The 23,333-nt window shown below is 49.4% G+C and overlaps 1 protein-coding gene across 2 annotated transcripts in view; it reads left to right on the forward strand.

The window, feature by feature from the left end:
- The first annotated feature begins 2,936 nt into the window (after nucleotides 1-2,936).
- The window catches only part of DNAJC5 (DnaJ heat shock protein family (Hsp40) member C5), a 30,070-nt gene continuing 9,673 nt past the window's right edge, over nucleotides 2,937-23,333 (forward strand). For both annotated transcript variants that reach the window (XR_014326805.1, XM_082856377.1), the window contains exon 1: nucleotides 2,937-3,104. The gene's annotated coding sequence lies outside the window, so the exon portion shown is untranslated. The remainder of the gene's footprint in view (nucleotides 3,105-23,333) is intronic.

The following is a 23,333-nucleotide window of genomic DNA, read 5'->3' on the forward strand; positions in this document are numbered from 1 at the left end:
GGGTCCCGTTCCTTGGGCCAACAGTGTGCGGCCATCTTCCCGTCCTCGTGGCCCCACTCTGCTGGGGCACCACGTGAAGGTGCCGACCACGGGTAGACAAGTCCTGGAGGAATGAGGCGGGGGTGGGGGGTGAGCTCAGGTGGTGCAGACTGGGGAGCAGGGACCTGGGGGTGGAGTGCAGGGGTGCTGTGGAGAGGACTTCTCTGCTAAGTGTCTTAAGGTCCTCTGTGTACAGGATTCAAAAGTCAATACTGGGTGTGAGGCCCGCTCAAATGCGCCTGTTCCCTGTACACCCCCCACCTGCCCTGTACGATGACTCTTCACCCTCCCAGTGCTTTCTTCATGCAAAACCGAGCAACTACGAATGTGTATTCTCATTCCCTTCCCGTTCTTACTGAAAAGATGGCTTACAACTTCCTGCACTCTGCTTTTCCTTCTTAACGCTGTGCCCTGGAGTGCTAGCCGCACCACCCCCAAAACTGTTCTGGGGAGAGCCTCGCTCTGCACTGCCCTGGTGCTTCACATGTGTCCATTCCTGCTGTATTGGGTGTGCCCAGTGGGAAGTCCCTTCACTGGGAGCATCGGGCGTCCTTTGGGGTCAGAGGGCACGGCTTGCCTGAGATGCAAGAGCAAGGAAAGTTAATGGCTTCGAATTGTGTGAGACAGACGCCCCAGCCCGGCGGTGCAACACAACATGAGGCGGCGCCAAGTGGAGAAAGCACCACCGCTGCCCCCAGTCGGCATTTACTCTCATTGACGACGGAAGTGGGTTCCATGTGGTCTTCACTTACTCAGTACTTAAATGCCTGTGGGTAAGAGTTTGCTAGGCTCTTGTTCTGGGGTACAAGGATGACCCTGACATGGACCTAGCCCTCAGGTGTTCCCCCTAAATAACGGACCCGTGAGATAAGCTTTGAGAGCCTGAAGGACTGTAGCAAGTGGTGGGGCTGGCATTGGAGGGCAGCCATGGCACCTGCTTCCCTGAAGTCTCAGTTTCCTCTCAAGGTGAGGATAAAGGCATCCACCTGGCCCAACTGAAGGGTCTGCAAAGCACAGGGCCGGACTGCAGCCACTGTCCATATTTGACAGTATTCTTCCTCTTATTTTCTCCAAACAGGTTGGCTTGTTTGTTTATAGACATATTTGTAATAATGTACTTCTCTCTCTTTTTTTTTTTTAACCGGTATATGCCCCTCTCACCGTTGTGGCCTCTCCCGTTGTGGAGCACAGGCTCCGGACGCGCAGGCTCAGCGGCCATGGTTCACGGGCCCAGCCGCTCCGCGGCATGTGGGATCCTCCCGGACCAGGGCACGAACCCGTGTCCCCTGCATCGGCAGGCGGACTCTCAACCACTGCGCCACCAGGGAAGCCCTGTACTTCTAATATATATCGTGCATTTTGCTCATTTTACTTTCAGGAGCTATCACAAAAATGTTCAGTGCTATTAGGTAACTTCGTATACATCTTATAACTATATTTTTCCATTTGAATGTGCTTATTTGTACAGTTGTGCAGGTTTCCATTTTCACTATTACAAATAACACCATCAAGAGCAGCTTGGTGCATACAACTTTTTCTGTATTGGGGAACATTTTCTTAGAAAGAATATCCCTAAAGTGGAACTAGTAGGTCAAGGAGGGACTCACTAAGGCCTGCTTCATTCATTCTTGCAGTGCCCAACACAGCTTCATTCTGAAATTGGTACCGGGTTCATTTGGTTCTCTCACTCCTGTGATTCTGGCCCGGGATCTTTAATCCTTTTGAATCAACAGACACTAATCTGGCCCTTCTGTTTCTTGGTTTTCAAAGGCCTTTTAGTGCCTGCTTGATGTTGCACAATTTAATGGCCGCCAGGCGACTTCCTGAGCTCTCTGCCACTTACAGGCCCTGAGCCTCGGACAAACGGGGCAGTTCAAGGCCGGCATGGTAGCAGAGAGGTGTAAGAGGGCAGAGGTAGACGGGGCTGGAGCTTGTTGGCAAAGAGTTTGGATTTTACTCAACGTGTTTAGGGAGACTTGGATGTCATAAAGTTTCTGTTAAGAATATGACTCCGCTGAGTGGAAAATGGCCAGTGGGCAAGCATGGAAGTGGGGAGGCTGGCCATTTCTGGCCATTTCTGTTGGATGGCTTCTAGGATGAAAACTGGCACATACCGGTGTACCAGGCACAGAGCATGCACTCAGTAAATGGTAGAACTGTTTCTGTCATAAGAAGTGATAGGGAAGGGTAACGAGCAGTTCTCCCCTCCCTCAGGGGGTCAGTGAGATGAGCAGTGGTCGTACCTGGACAGGGACGGAAGTGAGTGGAAGTTGGTTCAACTGCCCTTTCAAGACATTGTTTGTAGGTGGTTCTGGGAGGGCCCGGACAATGGCGGCGGCACTTCGGTGATTGGGCAGGAAGGCAGGAAGTCGCATCTCTGCGCTGCACGGATGAGCAAACGTCAGTCCCAAACAGTGGCTCAGGGGCCGCCGGCCTCCTGGTCATCTCCCACCAGCTCCCTCTCCCGTTCTTTGACGAGAACAATTATGCGTTCTCAATCTTACGTAAAGCGCGGGCAAACTCAGCTGCAAGACAAGTCTCCGCACCTCTTCAGGGCGGCTGGCCGCAGCACCTGCCGGCCCACCGGAGAGCACCTGACGCTCTGATGAACAGGCCCCGCCCCCGAGCTCGGCCCCGCCCCTGCGGGGCGGTGGACGCTTCCGACTCCGCGGTGCGAGCTCCGCCCACAGCTCCCGGGGCCCCGCCCGTGGGCTGTCACTCGGGGCTCCGCCCCACTAGTGGGCGGAGCCTTCGCCCAGCCCTTTGGGCGCACGCTCGGCCTGCCCCTCCCGCGGCTCCGACCCGCCGGCGCCCACGTCCTCCCGGGAGCGCGCGCGCCGGTGCGGGTGCGTGCGTGAGCGTGCGTGAGCGTGCGCGCCGCCGCCGCCTCTGCCGGTGCTGCTCCCGCGCCCTCTGCCACTGCCCCCATCGCCGTCTCCGCTGCCGCCGCCGCCGCCGCCGCCGAGTCCCGAGGCGCAGCCCCGGCTGAGGAGCGCGTCGGCCGGCTGCCCAGCAGCGCCGCGCAGGGAGGAGCGGAGCCGGCGGGCGGGCGGGCAGGCGGACAGGTGAGCTCGCGGCGGGCCGGTGGCCTCGCGTCAGGCCGGGCGGGCGGGCGGGGGTTCGGGGTGACGAGAGCGGAATGAGGAGGCGGGGGCGGGGCGCGAGGTGAGGGTGACGGGGGGTGGGGTGAGGGGGTGCAGGGTGGCACGGCGCGGGGTGGCGGGGCCGCGCGCCAGGAGGCGGAAATGGCGACGACCCTCCCTCCCCCTTCCCTCCCCCCTCGGGACCGGGGGCGGCGGCGCGGCCGGAGGAGCGGCGGGAAGGCCCAGGCCGTGCGCCGCGGTCGGGCCACCGGGCCCGCGCTTGGGGGCGGCCAGAGACCCGACGTGCGGCAGCCAGGGCCCCCACCCCCCACCTCAGCGCAGCTCGCGCTCGGGGGCCGGGGTCTGCGCGGGGCGCCCCCGCCTCGGGGAGGGTCTTTGCGGTCCTGAGGGCCGAAAAGAGGGGCGCCGCCGGTCCAGCAGCCACGTAACCTGTGCCTGGGTCATTACGCTTATAGCTTGCGGAATTTAGCTTTGTTCCTTGACGCGCTGTAGATTAATCTCGCGGGTGAAAATCATCTGGTTTGTAAGAAAAAAATGTTTTCTCTGCCCGCGAGGACATCTGAAGCAGTGCCTTGTGTTGCAGTCTTGCCGAGAGAGGGTTAGGAACTCATTCCCGTGGGTTCGAACTCGTTTGTGTTAAGCGGCTGGATCAGGGACTCGCTTCTTCATGTGCCTAAGAGATGAGTTCTCAAAATTCGCTCTGTTTTGCTATGCAGGAAAAGAAGCAAAAGTTTCTGTTTTGGTTTTCAGGTTTAGGTGTGATAGGGGTCATAGACTGAGAGGTGCTGTCCTGGACACCTTTGTCCTTACTAGTTGTCTGTTTAAAAACTACCTTGCTGACATCGACAGTTATACTGCCCCGTCTTAAATCTGGTTGCCTGAAGGCAGAACTCTAGTCAAAGCTTCTGAGATTTTGTGTTCGTTTATTTGCTTCTCTCTTGTTAAACGTGGTGCTGAGTTTCAGGATCGAGGTGCCTGTCAGACTTTGAGAGATGAAATTGTGAGGCAGGACTTACGGGTTTTCAGAAACTTCCTGAGAGCGTGCAGCTCTCCTTCCACCTGTGTCAGGGTTGCGGGACTTGGGGCATCTCTGATGGCACGTGGCCAAGCCAGGGGCTGAGTGGCAGGTGCTTCCAGCAGCACGGGGCTCCGAGAGGCACATGTGTTGCAGGACCCCCATGCCTGGCCCCCTTGGCCCTGGTGAAGTCAGAGCAGCCAGGGGTTGTCCCGGTGAGCAGACACTAGAGAGGCACGTGGAGGAGACAAGGCCTTGCTGGGGGATCTCAGCTACGGAACCAGTGTGGCCTCGGATGGGGACCCTTGCGGGGCAGGGATGCCTGTCATGCCACCCCCATCCTCTGTGACCAGTCTCCCTATCCCTGGCTCCCTGACTCACTCTGCGGGCCCCTCGCCACAGTGGCCTCTTTGCCAGGCTCTTAACAGACTCCTGTGCTCCGTCCCTGGCTCTACCCAGATCACTGGCGCCCTCACCCTTAGGCTCCGGGAGGGCAGGACTTCCCTTACTGCTTTACCTGGAATTTCAGCTCGCCACTTCCTGTTTCCTGTCTCCCTTTCCTGCTTAGTTTTCCCACAGCACTTCATTCTTCTAATGTCCTGTTTAATATATTTATTATACTTAATGTTTTACTGTGAGGTGAGGTCCACAGGGAGGCTGTTTTGTGCAAAGAACGGTGGCTGGCACGTACTGCGTGTCCAGGAAATACTGTTGGAATGAATGGAAGTGATGATTGTAGTAGCAGCTCTGCAATACAGTGACCATGTCACTGGGAAGTCATTGTGGCTGAGTACTGAGTACTGTGGCTGGGTTCTGAGGGAGGTGTGTGGCAAGTCACCTCCCCTTTGGGAAAGGACAGCCAGTTAAGAGGAAGATCAGAAAGGTACTAGGATCTCCCTGTAAATCTTTTTGCAACTTTTAGTATATAGTTAGTGCAAAATAAAAAGTTTTTTGTCAGATCTACCACTGGTAATAATGCTTTTAGAAGCATTTTTTTTGATTAATCAAAGCATGTCTTTGATTAACCCCCCAGAAAGTAAAACCCACATGCTAGTCCCAAATACTCAGTGACATTTGTTTTGTTTTGTTTATAAATTTATTTATTTGTTTGTTTGTTGGCTGCATCGGGTCTCAGTTGCGGCATGCAGGCTCTTCGTTGCGGTGTTCCGTCTTCTCTCTAGTTGTGGCGTGCAGGCTCCAGAGCGTGTGGGCTCTGTAGTTGCGGCACACGCGGTCTCTGGTTGTGGCACGCAGGCTTAGTTGCCCCGCGGCACGTGGGATCTTAGTTCCCTGACCAGGGATCGAACCGGCGTCCCGTGCATTGCAAGACCGATTCTTAACCACTGGACCACCTGGGAAGTCCCGACATTTGTCGATTAAATGGGTGAGGTGGAGTAATCTGTTGGAACCACGTGAACGTGAACTGTTCTGAGGCCTGCTCTGAATCCTGATGTGTGACTGAAGGACTCAAGTCATTTCCAGAACCTTCACTCAGAGTGAATTTATGTTCTTGGTTTTTCATTGTATTAACGTGGTGCTGGGACTGGACAGATACTGCATGTTCCTTGGCCCTTTGTGCTCTTGAGTCCCCCTCACTCGTGGAGGAAGGATGGCGCTGTGCTCAGTGCTGAGCTACCCTGGAGACGTGTGCTTTTTGCTCAGTCTCAGACCTGGAACTTGAGGCCAGGCCTCTGCACTGGTTCCTGTGCTGACCGACCTGACACCACCAGGCAGAATCCCTAGCAGGCTGCTTGCTGACCGTGCATCTCAGAGCCCAGGTGTGACGTGCTTGCCTTGGTTCTGGGCTGGAGAAGATGCTCAGTAGGTGTGGGATGAATGACTAAAATTGAGGCTGGGAGGCTGGAGTAAGGAGACGAGGTGGAATTTTATTTAAGGTGGGACTTTGCTTTTAAAGTCAGGAAATAAAATGAGCATGCTTTTTTAAAAACATTTTTATTGGGGTATAATTGATTTACAAATGATTCTTTTTCTCTTTTTTTGGCCACACTGCACAGCATGTGGGATCTTAGCTCCCCAACTAGGGATTGAACCCTGGGCTCCCTGCAGTGGAGGCCTAGAGTCTTACCCACTGGACCGCCAGGGAAGCCCCAAAATGGCATGATAGACACAGATATAATCACCCTTGAAAAATTCCTTTACTCTTTTATAAAGTACTTTGTACCAGGTTTGGAGCATACAGTGCTGTAGGCAAACCATATATCTCAGCCAGAGGGCAGCCAGTTTTCCAGTAAGGAAACAGACCCTGTGTCTTCAGGAGACAGGTGTGGAAGGTGACGGCCCGCTCTTGCCCAGGAGGTGGACAGGAGACTGTTGGCTCTTGACGGTGCTCCCCATGCAGTAGTTAAAACTGCAGTGCTCCCCAAATGGGGCTTGTTTTTATGTTCTTATTGGACGGTCAGATCAGAGCATTCTTCAGCTGCAGACTCATCTCCTGCTCTGTCACAGTCCTTCCCTGTCTGTGTGTCAGCAGAATCTGTACTAGACTTTCCTTCCTGAGAGAGGACGAGACTCGGGCTCACATGATGGGGCCCCACTAAGATGAGGGTCATGGTACCTGCCCTTACTGCCTGTTGGGGGAGTACAGGAGATGGTAAGTGGGAAGGTATGTCATCAACTGCTTCCTAAGTTTAAGTGACAAAGATGCTGAAAAATGACAGTAGTCATATTTTATGAAAATGCTATCCCTCATTTAAGAGAAGGAACTGTTGGGACTTCCCTGGTGCCCCAGTGGTTAAAACTCCAAGCTTCCAGTGCAGGGGGCGTGGGTTTGATCCCTGGTCGGGGGATCTAAGATCCCACATGCCGCACGGTGCAGCCAAAAAAAAAAAAAAAAAAATGAGAGAACTGTTAATGCTTTTACTGTGCTGACAGCAAGGCCAGTGCTCAGGTAGTGACATCCCCTGAGGAGGATTAACAGCAGCCTGTTATTGGTCACTCGAAATCCAACCCAGAGGATTTAAGGATTAGATCACCAAACAATTCTTACTTTTGAGTTTGTCTTTCGTTGTCTTTGCATTAATTTTGTTAGAGGCCGTTGTATGGGTGAAATGGTATGTTCTCTTGGTTATTAGTACTTGCAGACATTTAATAGGTTTTGGTCTTTAGCAGGTAAGAGTTGTTTTAAATTCTAAGAGTTTTGCAAACATATTGGTAGCTCACATTGAAATTGCAGAAAAGAAGTACAGAATCTCATTCTCCAAAGAGAGAGTGTGTAGTGAGACCATACATTCAGTGGGTGTCACTGAAAATGCCTTCGTAAGTGGTTTGCTTTTCAAGGGTTGTCCGTATACATCGAAGGTCCACTTCCCTCCAAAATCATACTCCATTGTAGGTGTATCTACATCACTGGTTTTTAGAACTTAGTTCTGTGGCAGAAACCGTAGTCTTTTTTTCCTGACATTAAACCCGACTACTATTTTCAAATTTTGTGATACATTGTGAGTGATCAGTGAATATTTCTAGAATGTATGAGTGTAAATGAACCTCGTTCATCATCATGAGTTACTTATAATTTAATATATATTTTTTTATTTTTGGCTGTATTGGGTCTTCATTGCTGTGCGCAGGCTTTCTCTGGTTGCAGTGAGCTGAGGCTACTCTTCTTTGCAGTGCGTGGGCTTCTCATTGTCATGGCTTCTCTCGTTGCAGAGCACGGGCTCTAGGCGCATGGGCTTCAGTAGTTGTGAGCGCAGGCTCAGTAGTTGTGGCGCACAGGCTTAGTTGCTCCACGGCATGTGGGATCTTCCCGGGCCAGGGATCGAGCCTGTGTCCCCTGCATTGGCAGGCGGATTCTTAACCACTGCACCACCAGGGAAGCTCCGAATTACTGATAATTTTATTGTGCTTTTAATTTCTCTACACTGAACATGTAACACCAGAAAACATGGCGGTGTATGCGGTGAAATGTGCAGTCATTTGGCGTCTCCATTGCTGTGTTCTGAGGAATTCTGTGCCAGTTGGTTATAAAGTTGCAAGCCTGGAAGTCAGAGGATTGGAATGCTGACTTGCTACCCTGCCGGCTGAGCCCCGCCCTGGCTATCTCTGGGATGGCCAGCCCCTTTCTTAGAGAGCTCTCTCTGCCCTTCATCTCTGTTCTTTTCACTGGGTGGAGTGAAATGTGTTATAGTGAAGCCATCAGAACTGAGTTATCGTGTACTGTCTGGCCCTGTGGTGCTTCAGAGGTAATGAATTCGGGCGCTGGGGGTCCAAGACCATAGGCTCCGCGTCACAGCCCCGACTGAGCTGGACCGGGCTCTGCAGAGGGAGCATGTGCCACTGCCTGGCTTTTAGTTTTTTCCTTCTGTTATTGGAAGGGATTAGCAGCACAGCAGATGTTTGGTTTGTAGTTAGGTGGTCTCAGTGAATCTTCCTTGACTGAAAAGGAGTGTCTTTAATTGTGAGAGGGTTTCTCTAAAATAAATAATGAAAAATTCTAGGTCAGAGAATACAGACTTTATTATTTTTGCCATATATTGCTAAATTTATATTTCCTCCGGCAGTGTGTGTCTTTTCTTCTTCACCTACACAGGATTTTAACACTTTATATTTTGCTGCTAATTTAGCTACTGCTGTAGGGTTTGATAATAAAATGTGAGATTTTTTTCAGCCAGTTGCAATAAATTTTGCTGTGTCCTTTAAAATAAGAATTTTAAGTAAGTTAAGAAATAAAGAGTGATAATTTAGTGATAAATAGGCTTTTTAAGATGCGTGAAACCAGGCCACATCTGGTTTTTTTTTTTTTTTAATTGAAAAAGAAGTTGTATTCTGGGTAACAATTTTTACTGGACTGTATTTACCTGATACTTTGAATCATGAGGCTCATCACAAGTAAAGCTGAAATATTTTAACGCAATTTAATGGCCCAGTTTCATTTTGAGATGAAACTAGAACGTCTACAATTTAAGGATTGTCTATGAAGTATTTCTTAACTTGTCAAAGCATAGTTGTCTGTTGGAAACAGTTTGTTTTCTTCTAAAATTCACTTAGAGGATGCCTCCCCTCCCCCTACGGCAAACCCTCTGAAGCAATCTGCTTGTGAGCAGGCCAGGGTTACTAAATACGCATCCGCCGTAATCCCCAGGACAGCCGTGCAAGGTAGCTGTTATCCAATTGTGTGGATGAGGAAAGTGCGATTCACATATTTTCTCTGGTATGAAAGTGTGGTATTGAAGAATAAGCACAAGTAATGCTGTCACACACCTTAAAATGACAACACGGAATTTACCTCTTAAAATGCTGTTTCTGTTGGTGACGTTTTCTCTTGCATCATCCTGCCTGATTGGGTGACCCTAACTGACTGTTACCAACAGCATCCTTCTCCCTGGTGTGTAGTATCCACGTGACTCCCACACTTGTTTCACCTGCCCCTGTCCTTTCTTTTATAAAAATTGATTCATGACAAGGGTAACTGTAACCCATTATCTGAGGGGGCTGTCCTGGTGGCCGAGTAGGCCAGCCTGTCCAGCCAGCTCCTAACACCATCTCATCCTCACTCAGGCTGGTGGACTGCAGTGCACGTAGGCGTTAGGGGCACTCTTGGACCTGCTCTCCTCTGGGGGAGCTGTGCAAACCTTCATAAGTGTCTGTGATTTACCTTTTACTTGTGGCATTCCTTAAACTGCTCGCAGAGTCGCAGTGTCGTGAGGCAGACCTGTCACTTCATCAGACCCCCCTGCTGCTCCCTGGAGTGGGCAGGGGTCTTTGTCCTTTCCTCACCCCAGAATGACCATCCAGCTTACGAACAGCTCGCCTCTTTGGTCACAGGGGCAGAGCGTGTTTCAGTGAGTAGCAGCTCGGTACAGCCTTACCTGATTAGATGCCTGCCCCGTAAAGCCTTGAAGACAGGTCTTTTCCTATATTTTTAAAAGGCAAACGACAATAAGGCAAATCAGTGAAGTACGGATTTTACATCTAAAATGTATGCAACAATAATTAATATTAGTGTTCAAGCTGAGAGTCAAATAAAGTATAACCTACATAACTTTTATTCACCATTATAAACTTTGTATGTGTATATATTTTAGTTTAAAAACACAGTAAAGGGTTAATACAGTACCTTATTTAGATAAGGCTTGTAGGTTAGTACAAGAAAATAAGTTATTTGTGCTCAGGGCAGGGAAAAATTACTCCGCTTTGTGACATGGTTACCGAGAATCCGTCGAATTGTACAGCACTTGGAGTCAGGTGTGAACCTGAATCCCAGTCCTGCTGATCCCTGGCACAGAGGCCTCCAGATGACCCCGTTTCTGGGCCTTAGTCTTCTCATCTGTAAGTTGGAGGCAGTAACAGTAACGGCTCGTGTAAATCTTGTACCCGGCACTGTTCTCCACATTTCACACGGCTCGATCACACTGTGCCAGGCTGTCTGCAGCCCCACTGGACAAAGAGGAGATGAAGCTGTTGAGTAACTGCCCAGGTCACTGAGCCCATGTGTCGCAGAGCCAGGCTCCAGCCCAGCCAGGTAGCCCAAGAGCTGCACTCTCATCACCCACTAGACTGGGCACCTGCCCCACAGGCTTCTTGGTCCGGAGCATGTGTGCCCCTAAATGCCTGCACATGGTAAGCACTCCCTAGGTTGTAGGTACCATGTTGGTAAAATTACAGCAGTAATCATAAGTTCTGTCACCAGTACAACTGTGATAGCATGTGCAGTGCGTGTGTCTTGACACGCTTCTGACATCAGGCGTCTCTCTACACTTGGCTCGTCCTGGGGTAATTCGTGCAGCTCATACTTGATTTCGTACTAGAATGGTTGGTTTTGGTCATCGTTGCAGGGTCCATTGCTTCATCAGAGGCAGTCAGTCCAGCAGTGGGAACCCTGGCGGCCCCCTCCCCAGGGGCTTTCACATGGGGCAGCCCTGCCTGGGGCGTCCCAGTGCAGCGCGGTTTCCAGTGGATGCGTTTCGGGACACATTCCTGCTGGAGACACAGAAGACGTCGTGGCTGCATCTGCTGCGTTTGATGAACTTCGACCCGCTATGTGTATCTTAGGCTTCTGCTCATTCTGGAGTTGGAGTGTCCAGTCCCCTCCCTGGGGGTGGAGCTGCCCCCAAGCCGGTGGGTCGTTGGGTTGTCAGTGTCACACACTGCACTGCTCTGAGCCTGTGGGCTCTCCCGGGAGCGTTAAGTAGGTCTCTTAGCCTACGTGCTTCTGTGTGACCGTGACTTTGTTCACAAGTATTTTCATGTGATATTCAAAGTTGAGGATTTGAATGTCGTGATGGTCTCTAGATAGTAAGAAATCCTTCCTGGTAAACATTCGCGAGAGTGGACTTGCACCTGGTTGCCAGTCAGCGTTACGCCCTTTCTGTCACAATACAGATACCTCCGGTTCTCCGGTCTATCTGCTGATCCGCAGGCCTGGTCCGCGGAGGGCCGGGGGCGGCAGGTGGCTGCCTGGGTTGAAGGGTACCTGTGACTTCAGTACCTGAGGTTGTAGGGGTTGTGAGGTTAGAACACCAACACCCAGAAAGCTCCCGTGCTCATTACTTTTATAAGAAATACTTTTGCCTTCCACTGTCTAGTTTCATATTTAGCTTTGAGAAGATGGTAAGGTTTTCTGGAAATGTTTGGCCATAGCACTGGTCTTCCTAGAATCTCTTTCTGCAGCCTTGTGCATAGGTGAGTACCTGTTGGCCCCAGTGCTGTGATGATGGAAATGTCACCTGTGTCTGTCGGTCATGTTCTGGTGTCAGGGTTCCAGCTTGTTTTAGGCGCGCTTTACACAGAGGCAGTGTCGCCCTGTTGTTTGCACCTCAGGGATGCTGGGCAGGCAGGACCAGGAGGGCCGGCTCGGAAGTGGGGCTCTCCCGTCCACATTGGGCCATAGGCAGCCTCCGCTCTGAGTCACAGGCTTTTGAGAATGTTCAGTGTTTTTTTTGACTCTCCTTGTATTCAGACACATAGTTAGAGTTGTTTTGCTCAACTTCTGACCTTTTCCTTTTGACTGACTGTATGTAAGCGTTAGTTTATGAAAGAAAATCCTTATTTGGTTTCTGGACATAAGTCACTACTGATAAAATTAACTCCATAGACTGTACTGAATGCTCGGCCGGCACTGGGGCAGTTGCTCAGTTTATACCTCAGAAGGGCTTAGGGTGCGGCCATGCTGGGGCTTTTCAGCTGCCCCGGGGGTGTCTGCTGAGCCCTTGCTGGTCAGCCTCGTGCTCCCTCTGTGAGGGCCGAGGGTTCTGTGTCTTTAGTACTGGAATACATGCTCTTTTTGTGACCAAGCATTGTGCTTATTGTTAGGTGAAAGTGCTACTTAGTTACTGTTCTTTGGTAGGCTGGCCCGTCTGCCTGGGCTTTAGACCCATTCTCTCTGGTGCTTTGATGATTGGCGGGGAGCCCTTCTTAAACACGGATCCGTTTGACTCTAATTCTCCCTCTTTGTCTTAAGGCTTGGCATCACTGTTGCTTTTTATTTTTCTTAGAATTAAGGAAGAAAGATGGCATCTTTAGGGGTTCCTCTATTTTCCTGAAGAATTTAGGAATTCTTTACGTTTGGAATTCATTTTAAGTCAGGAGTAAAGGGAACGGACGACTGTGAGACTCAGCATCGTCCCTTTTACCCCTTCCATGTTTGTTGACTCTTGCTTATAATTCTTCAGATATGTCTGTGGAGGTCATTGATGGCCGTTTCCTTCTACTCTGCAGTGTATTAATCTTTTCCTTCTGGAACAGATAATGAGTTCGGAGTCATGCATTCAAACCACTGGATTTCCACCGTGTTCTGAGTGTGTCCCCAGCACCGGTAGGAGTTGGCCCCCCTGAGGAGGTGAAGTGCTCCAGACCCAGCTGGTTCTTTTTTTTTCCCCTAATATTTATTTATTTATTTATTTATTTGGCTGCTCTGGGTCTTAGTTGCAGCATGCATGCAGGATCTAGTTCCCTGACCAGGGGTTGAACCTGGGTCCCCTGCATTGGGAGCGCGGAGTCTTAGCCACTGGACCACCAGGGAAGCCCCCACGCCCCCAGCTGTTTCTTGAATGTCTTTTTTCCAAGGTTCATCATGGATTTTAAATGACGCTTCCTTCAAAGGAGAGAGGTCAGCTGTCTTTGGAACACCAGTTGTACTTTGTCTTTAGTATCTTTATTTTCAGTGAAGTTTTTCTTCTGTGGGGCCAGGCCCCAAGTGTGGGAGGCTATGCAGCCGTGCCTGCACCGGGCTGCACCCCATCCCCTCCCCGAGGTGCTGGCTCACGGTCACTGAATCGCACCTCATGGCTGTGTCCCGACCCATCACCTGGCGGATCCCCTGTTCCTTCTGTCCTGACCCGACGTAGCAGCGTCTCCGTCCTCCTGTCCCAGCGTAGCTGCGCTTACCCCTTGTCCCCTGTGTGACAGGACTTGGTCCTGCGCCATCAGCAGCATGCGTTGTCCTCTCGCTAACTGGAGGGGGTCAGCCTTTCTTCCTTTCTTCCCTTCTCCTCCTCTGACTTTCATTTGTCCTTTTACTTTTACACTGTCAAGAGAAATTTACATTGTGTTTTGTAAACATAAAGGTGCTTGTCTGTAAGTTTATTGCTGAAAATCCATAAATTGTTTACGTTATTCCCACTTGTGGAAACCACGTTCCTTACAGAGCCTGGACCCTGCTCTGATGACGTTTTCTTCCTAGAGTAGTGCCTCTCTCTCCCCAGGTTCCTAACAGCCTTTTTCTTACATTATTAGCCTTTTTCTTAGCTTCTGTATTTTCAGACTACCCATGATACGATGTATTATCGTTGTGGCCTGGAACTTTCTTTACTCCGGGCACTCTGTCCTCCTACCCCTGGCAACACAGCGGCTTTCAAGGCTGCCTGTCCAGCCACGTTCCTGCAATGACCAGCAGCGGGCGGGGAGGCTGGAGCACCTCCATGGCAGCCCTGGAAACCTCTGCATCTCGGAGGGGCATCCCCAGAGACAGTGCGAGGCCCTGGTGTGGCCTTCCCACCACGGCTTGTCCCCAGGGGACACAGGGGGCAAACCTGTCTGCACACCAGGAGGTGTGGCTCATGGGATTACCTGCTCATCACTTTTATTTTACTTATTTTTTTATGTTTAGTTTTATGGCCCCGAGGCGTGTGGGATCTTAGCTCCCCGACTAGGGATCGAACCCACACCCTCTGCATTGGAAGGCGAAGTCTTAACCACTGGACCGCCAGGGGAGTCTCTGTTCATTGCTTTTAAACCACCTTGTCTTTGTAATGGATGCTTGTATTAAAATATGATTGTTTTAAGTATTATTTAATGATGTGTGTAGAAGTAACAGAATTTGTAGCTTTTGTAAAAATTTTTGAGACTGCCTCAGGTAATTTTGGAGGTTTCTGAATAAAGTACTCTGAGAATGGAACCAGGTAGAGAGTCCTCACCACCACCCATAACCCTCCCCTGCGGAGGTTAGAGTGCACCCGCAGGCCCCAGGGGAAGACTGGACATGCTGTGGGGGCGCCTGGGGCTTCGGGGCTGCCATTGCTCAGACGGGTGATGCTGGTCTGCGCCTCATGCCGGGCCCGGGCTAACCCCCAGATGGAGCGGAGGACCTGTGGGTGACAAAACTTCAGAATAAAGTGTAGGAGAATTCGCTTTGGATTTTGGGATGGAGAAGGATTTATTGAACAAAAAAGAGAAAAAATACGTTCACACGGATTTGATATATTCAGTTACATTAAATTGTGAGAGGGACTTCCCTGGCAGTCCAGTGGTGAGGACTCCGCGCTTCCACTGCAGGGGGCACGGGTTCAATCCCTGGTCAGGGAACTAAGATCCCGCATGCCGTGCAGTGTGGCCAAAAAAAAAGAAAAAGTGAGAGATCTGTTGCATGATAATGTGCAAATAGGCAACACTACCCAAGTGTACACGTAGGAGTGGTTAAGGTGGCCAGTCCTAATAGTTTTTACCACAATAGAAAAATGTATGAACTTGTGTTCGTGATAAGTAAAAAGAGATGGGTGGGAAATCGGGAAGGCTGGGGGCGCCCATCATTGTGGGGTGTGGTCATCTGGGAAGCGGTTGGCCTGCCCCTTCTCTGGGACCCTAAAGTTCCACTTGTAGGTACACACCCTACAACAGTTCTTCCTAATCTGTTTGTGGTGAAGGACCAGATTTTATTTGTTTTAATTTCCATTGTGTCACAGGCTGATACTTTTGTAAACTACAATGAAAATGACTAGCTAGAAGAATAAGTTGCAAACAAAACAAAAAAATGCAAGCCCAGATTTTTTTCTTTTTACGTTTTTAAAATAAACATACAGTAAAATTGACCTTTTTTTTTGATGTGCGGTTCTCTTGAGTTTTAATACATAGAGATTTGTGTAACCATCACCCTGCTCAGGCTGTGGAACATGCTCATCCGTACCCACCCCCCACGCCCACAGCATCCACTGTTCTGCTCTCTGTAGGTATAGCTGTCTTTTCAAGAATGTCACGTACATGGAATCATAGAGCTTCTAGCCTCTGCGGCCAGCCTCTCTCACTCAGCCCAGTGTTACTGAGAATCCTCCACGTCGTGTGATGGACACTTCGTTCCTTTCTGCTGCCGAGTGGTGCTCCATTGTGTTCACCTTCCAATTTGTTATCCTTTCACAGGGACATATGTGTTGTTTCTGGGTTTAGCGATTATAAATATTCATGTACAGGTTTTCCATGTGAACATTAATTCCCGTTCCTCTTGAATAAATGCTCAGGAGCGGGATGGCTGGGTCACGTGAAAGCCTGTCTTTAACTTTATAGGAAACTTCCAGCTCTCTTCCAGAGTGGCTGCCCCGTTTGGTGTGCCACCAGCAGTGTACGGGTCTAGCCACTGTTCACCCTCACGAGCACTGGGTGTTGTCTGGTTATTTTTTAAGCCATTCTGATACATATGTAGTGGTATCTCATTGTAGTTTGAAGTTGCATTTCCCAAATGGGTAGAGATGTTGAGTATCTTCTCCTGTGCTTATTTGCTATTGCTTTGACAGTTGGGTAAGTTTTGCTGTCAACTTCTGCCCTTAGCACTAACCTGAGCTGGCAGGGCATCACCCCGTGCCCGGCACTGCCCTAGAGAAACTGTAGGTGGGAATTGCTCAGAAGGTTCAGAGGACCCCAGTAATAGCAAAACCTGGGAATGACCAGGCATCTTCCAGTAGAAGAATGGATTGACAAGTTGTGGCCTGTTCCCAAATGGAATTTGTCCAGTACTAGGAATGAGTGAATTATAGATATATCCAGCAATTTGGGAGAATCTCAGAAATATATTGGGTTTCAAAAACAAGTCACGGGCCAAAGAAAACAAGTCCCAGAAGGCTGCATGCACAGTGTTAAGACCACTTGTTTTTTAAACAAGGTCTTATTTATTTATTTACTTGTGGCTGCGTTGGGTCTTCGTTGCTGCGCGCGGGCTTTCTCTAATCGTGGCGAGGGGGGCTACTCTTCGTTGCGGTGCGCGGGCTTCTCATTGCTGTGGCTTCTCTTGTTGCAGAGCACAGGCTCTAGGCACACGGGCTTCAGTAGTTGTGGCTCGCAGGCTCTAGAGCGCAGGCTCAGTAGTTATGGCACACGGGCTTAGTTGCTCCGTGGCATGTGGGATCTTCCCGGACTAGGGCTCAAACCCGTGCATTGGCAGGCGGAGTCTCCCCCCCCCCGTACGCGGGCCTCTCACTGCTGTGGCCCCTCCCGTCGCGGAGCACAGGCTTGGGATGTGCAGGCTCAGCGGCCACGGCTCACGGGCCCAGCCGCTCCGCGGCATGTGGGATCTTCTCGGACCAGGGCACGAACCCATGTCCCCTGAATCGGCAGGCAGACTCTCAACCACTGTGCCACCAGGGAAGCCCAACAGGTGGATTCTTAACCACTGTGCCGCCAGGGAAGCCCAAGACCATTTTTTTAAGCTGAAAAAATTAAAACTAAATAGTGTTTAGGGAGAAACATATGAGGTAAATTTCTTTAAGCAAGGGATTGTAATAAACATTGCTTCAGGGTAATGTGTATGGGGAGAATGCAGGAAGTTTCAAAATTATTGGTAATTTTCTAGTTTTTAAATTGAAGGATGGGATCATGGTGTTTATTTTATCATGATGCATCATGACTTATATGTACCATATCTTCCTTTCTGTGTATCAAATATTATATAAAATATTTAAAACAGAACCAAGGGACTTCGCTGGTGGCTCAGTGGATAAGACTCTGCACTCCCAGTGCAGGGGGCCCAGGTTCGCTCCCTGGTCAGGGAACTAGACCCCACGTGCATGCTGCAACTAAGAGTTTGCATGCCACAACTGAGGAGCTCACGTGCTGCAACTAAGGAGCCCGCCTGCTGCAACTAAGACCCGGCGCAACCAAGAAAGGAAGGGAGGGAGGGAGGGGGATTAAAACAAAAACAAAAACAGAACCAAATAGCCTTCCTTTCAAGACGTCTTCAAATCTGTTCTTCCAAAGTTGGCATATGATTTTTCCAAAGTTGGCATATGATTTTTTCCTGCAATAGTAGGTTGAATTCAACAGCAACTCTTCATAAACATTCAGTGCGTGCTGATTTTACACACGGAGATACAAGAGTCAGAATACACATCTCTTTCCCCTGCAGATGTTTAAGTCTTCTAAGGAGCATAGACGTGCCCTGCAAGCACAGGGATTTTTGTCCATTTCGTTTATTTTGTTCACTGCTAAATCCCCAGCTTTGAGAGCGGAGTGTGGCACATGGCAGGTGCTTCCTAAACATTTGTTGAACAAATAAACAACACACAGACATATGCTCAAGGCTCAGGATGGCTCCATAGAATGTGATGGGTTCTGCTGTACATCCGTGGAGCAGGCGCCAGGACTGGCCTTCTGGCACCAGGGATCTCGCTTCACGGTCGGAGGTCTCAGTAGGGTTTCCACGTAGGAGTGGGCAGGACGTTGAGGAGACCCCAGGTGCTCAGGGTTGGCAGCACTGCCTCTGCCTAAGAGCGAGCTGTCAGGCCGTGAGGCCCAGTGGGCGCAGTGGCAGGAAGAGGCTGGTGTCAGACAGGGTCTGTGTCCAATAGGACCTTGTAGGGCAGGACCGGGAGCTGGGATTTGATGCTGCAGCCAGCGGGCTGTTGGGGAAGGACCTGAGTGGGGTGGTGACAGGAGTAGAGCCGTGCTTTACAGACTTGTCCTGGCGGCAGTGAGGGAGGACAGACTGCGTATGCTCCAGAAAAGCCTCCCCCTTTACCGGACCCCTGCCTCTTGGGGTTGGCGAGCTTTGACTGTTTTGAAGCCCATTTTTCCCTGCTCGTGTGTGGCTTGGCTGCCCCGCAATGTGGAGGAGCCCCAGTACTCTTCCTAGCAGCACCAGGGCGCACTACAGATTTGCAGAATGTGCCCATTGTTTGTTTTTAAAGGTATGTGTTACTGAAAATGACGCAGCCTAAAGGTCAGGACCTAACCCTCCTGGGGCCAAGGCTGGGAGAATAGCTGGGATGGCAGTTCCTGAGTTAATAGCAGGTGTAGCTCAGGTAGATGTGGCTGCTCCCCAGGTGCTGACATGGGCCTCGGGGATGCCTTTGAAATTTAATCGAAACGGGTTTAGGAAAAACCAAAATGCTGAGGTGCTACCTCAAATAGCAGACGTGACATTTCCTGGTGGTCCAGTGGTTAGGACTTGGCGCACTCACTGCTGTGGCCCGGGTTCAATCCCTGATCGTGGAACTTAGATCCTGCAAGCCACACAGCACAGCCAAAAAAATAGAAAACAAAACAAATAACAGGTGCTGGACTCCTGGACTCCTCAGGCAAAGACAAGTCACCACCTCAGCACAGCTGGCCTGTTCCTGGACCTTGAGGCTGGCGGCAGAGGACACCTGGTTTCCCCCGTGACACTCTAGTGGAGCCTTCTCACGGCGTTGAGCTTGGAGCTGTGTGCCTGTGGTGCCAGGTATTGGGGAGATGGGGGAAATCGAGGGAAGCAGAAGACAGGTCACAAGACAATGGGAGAAACCAACTCTGGGGAGGGGAGAGCGCTGACCAGGTGCAAAGGGGATGGTCTTCAGTTTGTCACTTGTGGGACATTATTTTTAGGATGATCTTTTTTCCTGCTTTGCAAAAATGTTTATTTCTTTTAAATCATTAAAGTATACCCGATCACTATAGAAAATTAAGAAGGATAAACAACAAGGTCCTACTGTATAGCACAGGGAACTATATTTGATATCCTGTGATAAACCATAATGGAACAGAATATGAAAAAGAATGTATATATATGTATAACTGAATCACATTGCTGTACAGCAGAAATTAGCACATTGTAAATCAACTATACTTCAATGAAATAAATTTTAAAAAATAAAATTAGAATAAACCTCAAAAAAAGAAAATTAAGAAAATAAAATATTAAGACTTTTGAAAAAAGTTGATTTTAATGATTTAAAAACCCCACAAAACCCGATTCTTTCTCTCTCCCCTTCACTGTCTTCCACAACCTTTTTGCTTGACAGGAGCCTCCTAGATGCATTTCCCAATATCACACGTGCTAAGAATGAAGTCAGATCTGTCCGTTTGCAGTTCAGGTCACTCTCTTAGTTACAAGACCGTGTCCCAACTGAGCATGAAACTTAAAAGTGCGTATTTCCTGGCAGTGGCTAGTTTCTAACTAGAATGTTAACTTTTGAAACGTGTGTGAAAATGATGTAGAAATTTACATGTAATAATTTTTATGCTTGGACAGCATTTATTTCATTTTCTGACTCAAAATTATAAAATACCAGTTTGAATCATGTTCATAGCAGCTGTTTTATTCTTAAAGGGCCAGATGTAAGTATTTTCGGCTACCTGGTGACACAGTCTCTGCTGAGGGCAGCCACAGAATGACAGACAAACGGATGTCTTTCTGTGTCTCCATGAAAGTTGTAAAAACAGGCAGCCTGCCATCACAGAGTAGAGAATTTTATGTTTCATTTGGTTCTCTCGTAGTATCTAATTCATGTTGAGAACAGATCACGTTAATTACAACGGCTGCTCTGTTTCCTGCAGGTAAACTTGACATACAGTGAAAGGCACAGATCTTAACTGGATTTCAGTGAGCTTTGGTGTGTACACTTGTGAGACCACTCTTGCATTTAAATTAAGAATATTCCTGTCTCCTAGGAGGTCCCCTTACCTCCCTGAAACAGTCGCTTTTCTGGTTTATATCACGACCTTGTTTTTCCTGTTCCTAATATTTGTATAAATGGAGTCATTTTGTGTCTCTTAGCTTGTTTGCGTAACACATTGTGTTTGAGATTTATTGATTTCATTGCTGTGTCAGTATGTTATCCTTCTTTTATTGGTAAGTAGTGTTCTGTATAGAATAGACAGAAATTGTCGGTCCTTCTGTTGATGACCCTGTGTGGTGTTTGCTTTTCTTAGAGCTCTGTGCTGCCTACTTCACATAAGGTGTCCATTTCTCCCCCACCCCTGCTTCTCTGTGCGAAGCTGTCCTGTTTGTCTTACTTGCAGCACAAACCGCACAAGCCCAGGTTGATCAGTTCCTGCTTCCAGGAGTCTTGTGTATTCTTTAAAAAGAAAGAGGAAAAGATCATCTGTTACCTCCGTGCTCACCACTTCCAGTGGCCTTCATTCCTTCTAAAGACGCTGGTTTCTATCTGGTGTCATTTCCCCTCGGTCCAGGTAACTCTCATTGGTGTTTCTTGAATTTTAGGTTTTTGTGATGGGTTCTCTTAGTCTCTGTCGGAAAATGTCTTCATTTCAGCCTTTGTTTCTGAGGGGTGTTCTTTCTGGAAATAGAATTCTGGTTTGACAGGTATTTTATCTGAGCGCTTTCAAGTTGGGCACCACTACCCACTGGGTGCTGTGATTTCTAACGAGGAGGGTATGGCTCACACGCTCGCTCCTCCGCAACGTGTCCATTTTCTCTTGATCTCTGGTTTTCAGCAGTGTGACTGCTGGGCCTGGGCGTGATTCTGTCCATATTCATTCTGTCTTCTGCAGCCAGGTGATCCTGCAGTGGGCCTCTGCTGCTCCCATCACGGTGTTCTAGGGGAGCTATGCTCACCCTGATTTAGGGTGTCTTCCCGCCCCAACACTCCCCGGCATCAGGGGTGGTGTCTCCTGCCCAGCACCCGGCGTGTGTGTAAATGCTTTTGAACCTGTGATCCTGGGGAAGGGTAAACGCCCTTCGAGACAGACGTGTGTCCTGTGAACAGAGTCATCGTCGTTGGAGCCCCAGCAAAGCACATTGAAAGTCGTCTTTATTGCTTGGGTGTAGGGTTGCACTGTCGCTGTGCCGGAATCCCGTACCCGCCAGCGGTGACAGGAGGGAGGTGTCTTCCTCGGGGAAAGTTTGTATCTGATGCAGTCAGCGGGCTCTCCTCATCTCAGTGGAGAAACTCACAAAGTAAGGGATCTCGTTTCTCTGTTCTTTGGTATGAAGATATTATCAGGGTCATTGTTCCGTATTACATGGGAACCTAAGATTCCAGTTGGAAAAACCCTCGGAAGCCAGAGCTAGTGGTGCTTAAACCATGATCTAAAGTAAGAAGAGTGACTGACGGGGGGACGACAGTGAGTACACTTGGATGGTTTATGTCAAAAATGCTATCACCTCGTTCACAGCTTTTCCAGCAGCTTTTCGGGGTGGGCGCTGTTGCTGCTGTCTGGCCTAATTGCTTCACATTGCAACAAATTTCTTTGGATTTTGCCGTCTTGATTGGAAATGCATATTCACAACATTTCTTGCCCACGTCTTCGTTTTGTATTTGTGCAAAGTTAACTTTGAGGACTGAAAAAGAGTCACAGTAACTAACCGACACTTGCCCACAGCACACAAATGTAAGTGCCTGTTCACAACACCCAGCTTCCCTAAAATAATTCACAAGAGAGCCATTACTTGACCCCTGGGGCAAGGGTTGTGCCTGCTTCCGTAATTAAGTCAGGTTTATGGGTGCACAGTTGTGCCCATTCTTTTAGACATTGTGTGCTTCCATGCTTCAAAGGCAGAGCTGAGAACTTGGGACGTGGAGACTGTCTGTATGGCCCACAAGACTGAAATATTACTGTCTTGCCCTTTACCAAAAAGCTTGCACACCAGCTTCTAGAGTAATAATACTTTGACGAATAGCACCAAAGTAAGCCTTGGTGTTAAAGCCTGTGCTGACTTCTACTGCCCCCAGCTTGCTCTTTTCTGGTGTTTGACTTCTTGGCTTAGACATAATTAACTTAGGCTTGAGTTGTCCAGACCCATCGCTGTGCTGTCAGTGATTTCATTAAAATATAACGAAGTTTATTTAGTCTCTCGCTCTTACTGTTTGTGATGTCAGAAAACTCTAATGATTGAAAATTGGGTTGGAGGGAGTCCACGTGAGGATGTTTGCTGGTTCTTAGGAGAATTTGGAGTTGACTAGACCCTGGTTGGCTGGATCCTCCGTTAAGGTCCCTTTGATTGGCTAGTAGCCAAAACAGATCCCCAAATGGACAGCTTGCTCTTGAACTCTGATGAGAAGGGATTCTGTGGGGACTGTTGGAGACTTGCCGGCTGTGAGAGGGAAGTTAGTGCACGGGATTGTGGGCCAGACTCCTGGGGCTAAAGGACCTTGTCGGCCAGGAAGGCTGGGTTCTCAGTACCCGCGACAGTCCGACATGCTAAAGTCGTGTGTCCTGGAAGTGACTTGTGACAGAGCCTCTAGGAGGGCAGACATGCGTCTGGAAGCACAAGAACGACAACTTTGTAGTTTTTATAAAAAAGATACATACATAGATTTATAAAAAGTTCATGCAATGCAGAAAAGGCTACAGAAAATAATGATTTTAAAAATCAAGCAATAGTATGGGAATAGGTAAAGAAATGGTAGACAACAAAGAATAAGTCTTTTTTTTTGGCGGTGTGTGGGCCTCTCACTGTTGTGGCCTCTCCCATTGCGGAGCACAGGCTCCGGATGCGCAGGCTCAGCGGCCATGGCTCACGGGCCCAGCCGCTCCGCGGCACGTGGGATCTTCCCGGACCGGGGCACGAACCCGCGTCCCCTGCATCGGCAGGCGGACTCCCAACCACTGCGCCACCAGGGAAGCCCTGTCGCTTTGTTTTTAAAGGATGCTTCTTCAAGGGTGAGGGATGAAGGTGCTCCTGGGTTACTTGGCCCCAGGGGTCAAGTAATGGCTCTCTTGTGAATTATTTTAGGGAAGCTGGGTGTTGTGAACAGGCACTTACATTTGTGTGCTGTGGGCAAGTGTCGGCTTAG

The sequence above is a fragment of the Leucopleurus acutus genome, assembly GCF_964270905.1.
Source record: "Leucopleurus acutus genome assembly, chromosome: 16".
In the NCBI taxonomy this organism is placed as follows: Eukaryota; Metazoa; Chordata; class Mammalia; order Artiodactyla; family Delphinidae; genus Leucopleurus; species Leucopleurus acutus.